Here is a 5,000-nt window from a genome sequence, read left to right on the forward strand (position 1 = left end):
CTACACTATATTTTTTTTTATTTGTGTACCTTTTTTTCTTGGATATAAAAGTTTCATGATATTAATATTAACCCATTTAGTGCCATTATTATCTCAATAATTTTAGTCATTATGCATATAATTGGTACCAGTGAATATTAAAACCCTATCAATTTGTTATATAAACAATAATTATGTTATAGGCATTTTTATAAAAAGGGCCAAACGGGGATCAGCGTTCAAGGATTGTGAAACGCTTCATCAAATTTTATTCCTTTTTTTTGAAGAAAATTTATCACAATTATGCCAAGTAATAGGTAAAAATGAGAATATTGACCATTTATTCCTTTCAAAGGAAGAGAAGTTGACGATTTTAGGTTTAGCTAATATAGATCACTTATTGATGACAATCAGGAAAACAGTTTACTTGGAGTATAAAATCACGTCAACTGCACTGTTTTTTAATGTCCAATTTGTAGTCAGCACATTTCCTCTTCCCATCTTAGTTTGTTCCAAATGATACCCTGTATTGCTTTGCCTGATTTCTTTTGGAACACTCTTCTTCGCTTGGTTGCTGAGTGATGCCATCGATGGTAGCACAGCAATATTCTTCTTCAAAATTCTGACAGGATTTTATAATTCCCCATACAATGCAAGATATATACACTTACAACTGACATGTAAATGGTATAGGTGAAAATGGGAAAATGCCGTTTCCTAACGCATATCCTCATCCTATACTATTGATCATTCAGTCCTTTTTATAAACTCCACCAATATTTGTGTATTATTCAGCAATGTAGTTTAGTTGATCCTCTGTAAGAAGAATGTTTTTTCTGTTTGCTCCACCTTTCACCTTGTGGGTGGGCTGTGATCCTTGATAGTTAGACAGTAGCTTCATGTTATTGTTAACTCTTCACACAGTTGCAAAAAGATCCTTATTTTTTTATATCTATAAACATAGAATCCTATCACTTGCTTATAGACGGTATTATTTGGTACGTTAATTCGAATAATTCTTGAAGCTGAAACATGTTTCTCTGCCTATATTTTCATGGGTTGAGAACTACTAAAATAATTATCAAAATAATAAAGGTGGTTATTGGGTGCCGTAACCTTTGAAACTTTGTTCAAAGCCACTGAAGTTCTTAGATCATTTACTTCTGAGGCTGTTCTTGTTTTCCTATACAGAGGTCAAAGTTGCCACAGTAGCTTGTAAAATAACAAATTGCCCAGTTTTTATAACTCAAGAGTATGGACTTTTCTCTTATGAACTATTTCATAAAGTGGTGACTATTGCACTAGGTCATTAAGAAAGCATTAAAATTTTTGAAAACTTCTCATTCATTTGCAATGCTGAAGGATCTTAGGGGTGATTTACTGCCCAAAGTCGAGTTGTCATGGAAATGAAAGTACCTCTTTATATGAAGGTCCCTATTCTTGCTAAAACATTTTCTAACAAATCTTTTTCTATATCTTCATCTTCACACCAATAGAATTTTACTTGACGGAAGCTCTTATAGCAAGGATACAAGAATAATCCTATTAGTTTCCGCAAACATTCGTCGGAACAGATTTTTTATTTTATTTTATTTTTTTTTTTCAAACGCTTCAAGTGGAGCTTCATCTTGACATTAATTTTCCATATATCGAACTCTGTTTTTCATATCGGTTTTATTACAACTGCCAATATAAAAATCTTCACGTTCCTTTATTCAGGTAGAGTCTAATTTCATTCTATTTCTATTTATATCATCAGTAGATATTGGTACAGATTCCTCGCCTGCTTCATTATGTGCATGATGGTGTATTTTTATATGCCCAGTACTTCAGCAACATTCTACTCAATCAAATTATCTTCGTCAATATCTTCTTCATGAAAAATAACATCAACTTTATCAGGTGGTAATGCAACAATATTAATGGGTTCATTTTTATCATCAAATTCTTCGTGAAACCCAGGATCATTCACTAAATATTCAATGTTCTCCAGGGTTTGCGCCCCCCCCCCCCCCCCATATTTGTAAGGGAAGAAGATAGCAAAAATGATTGCACACATAACCAACCTTTTTGAGTTACATAGTCGAACTGACATGAAATATAACCTTGTTAGAACTGAAGGAAGTATCAATATCTACTAACAAGGGATGCCATCTATCGTGAGAAATTATAACCAAGATGAGATAGGTAAATTTTATAACAAAATAGCTAAAATTCGCAAATTGCCAATAGGTAGCTAATTGGCAGTTATATTTGATAGCCTTTATTACCATAAACCCCATTTGGGGATAATGGTGAAAAAGATATTATGGTATTAGCACTAGTATATATCATGATATACTGGTACCCTTTATATTATGAAAGAAAGAAAAATATATAAGACTATATTGTTTTTTTTTTCCTGTCTAACATACATGACCGTTCGAAGATATGTATTGAAATTGGGATAGAGTTCCTTGCCCTATCAGTCTCCAAATACTTAAATAATTCTAACTTTTTACCTTTTTATGATGCAGCTTCATTACATCTAGTTATATGAGTGAAAACTGTTTACTCCGTATGTTTCAATAACAATTGAAATGGGACATAAAGGAATGAAATAATTAGGCAATTTCTTGCTGATCCTCATTTAGGGATAATTGTACCTAATGGGTTAACCTGGCATTTATTACATACAATAAAGATTATCATGTTTAAAGCAACAGAGGCTATAATAATGTTCTCCTATTGTTTTGATTGTCCAGAATAGACTGACATGTAATGGGTCCTGAGGTCAGTCCTATTTTGAAGGTCATCGCTAGAAGTAACAAGGACCAAAACCTAACTAAAATGTCTAGATATCACCCTTTATCATTTCAAAATACCATTTTTTTTCATTATTATTATTATTATATTCAAAGCCTAATCATTTTTCGTATTGTCATTTGTCAAATATTTTCATTTTAACCATAACTGTTATTTAACTGCTAAATATTTTAACTACCTTTTTATGGTAATATAATAATATGGTGAATAGATATTTTCTTTTCTTCAAAATATGAAGGATAAAAGTAATAATCTTCCCTGTCATGTCATCTTATAAAAGGAGTTTGCGGGTAATTATGATTATTTTGTGGGGGGTGGGGTGAGCCAGTTTACATGAAAACAATTTTTATGATAATTCCATCTCATTTGTTGCCTTGTTTTCCTCAACAGTTATCATAATGGCAGTTTTTAAAGAAAACGTTGTACTCTGTCCTAGGAACCCCAAAGGCCAAAGTTCATTTTACGTGAAAATAACGGTTAGAAAGATTACCTAAAAACTCATAGTGTGAGATTCCTTGAGGACCATTTATCACCGTCCGCCAGTATCCAATGTTCTGCACTAGGACTCTGCAATTTACTATCCCTAACACCCCCGAAAGATATTAAAAGAGACTGCATTACTGCAGAGTATTCCAAGCGTCATGCATGCCTATGCTGCATCGTTGTTATATGAAATTTATTCTTGTTGATGATAATTTTCATGAAAAATTGCAAATAAGATTTTAATAAAAAAAGAAGAAAAAATAAATATATACATACACACACACACACACACATATATATATATATATATATATGTATATATATAATATAATTTATATGTATATATATATATATATATATTTATATATATATATATATATATATGTATATATATATATATATATATATATATATATATATATATATATATATATATATGTCTTACTTATAACTGCAATCGAACAGTTTAACATATTTTTTTTCAAAAAGGCCCATAAAAAAAAAACACAGGAAATATAAATAAATCACTATATTTTGGTCAATAAACATCGACCCTCTTAAGAATGTAAAGTAAAAATGAGGAATACAGTGGAGAGTTACGGTTTATATATGAAAGCAAAAGGGTGTGTACAATTGTCCTATGGTTGCTATAATTTCTGGAAGGATTAGCAAAATTTAATTACTTCCAGGTGCGTCTTTTTATTGTTGAGCCGCTCGGAGGAAGTCTTGACCTCTGATGCATATCCGGTGGTCGGTCTCCGTGGATTATATTCTTAATGATAGGGTTGAGAAGAGTATTGTCCACTGTGTCAGCTTTCCATTGGCCGCCAGATAGGTTCATTGTGTTTGATTGATTTATGATGGCTGATTCCAGGATTTTCCTTCTGTACGGACAGGTACTCTTTAAAAGCAAAGACAACTCACTCCAGTTAATCTGGTGCCCTAAATCCCTAAGGTGAACGAAAATCCCCGAGTTTTCATAGCCATACCTAACAGATCTTTTGAGTTCGGATAATCTTTGAGATAGCGAACGGCCCGTTTGCCCAACGTAGACTTTTTCACAATCCCCGGCGTTTATAAAGTACCATGTGGGGATTGTGAAAAAGTCTACGTTGGGCAAACGGGCCGTTCACTATCTCAAAGATTATCCGAACACAAAAGATCTGTTAGGTATGGCTATGAAAACTCGGGGATTTTCGTTCACCTTAGGGATTTAGGGCACCAGATTAAATGGAGTGAGTCGTCTTTGCTTTTTAAGAGTACCTGTCCGTACAGAAGGAAAATCCTGGAATCAGCCATCATAAATCAGTCAAACACAATGAACCTATCTGGGAGCCAATGGAAAGCTGACACAGTGGACAATACTCTTCTCAACCCTATCATTAAGAAGATAATCCACGGAGACCGACCACCAGATATGCATCATAGGTCAAGACTTCCTCCAAGCGGCTCAACAATAATTAGTCGCACCTGGATGTAATCAAATTTGGCTAATCCTTCCAGCAATTATAAAAACTATAGAACAATTGTACACACCCTTTTGCTTTCATATATAAACCGTCACTCTCCACTGTATTCCTCATTTTTACTTTACATCCTGAAGAGGTCGATGTTTATTGACCGAAATTTAGTGATTTATTTAGATTTCCTGTGTTTTTTATGGGCCTTTTTGAATATATATATATATATATATATATACATATATATATATACATATATATATATACATATAT

This window comes from Palaemon carinicauda, chromosome 5, assembly GCF_036898095.1.
Source record: "Palaemon carinicauda isolate YSFRI2023 chromosome 5, ASM3689809v2, whole genome shotgun sequence".
In the NCBI taxonomy this organism is placed as follows: domain Eukaryota; kingdom Metazoa; phylum Arthropoda; class Malacostraca; order Decapoda; family Palaemonidae; genus Palaemon; species Palaemon carinicauda.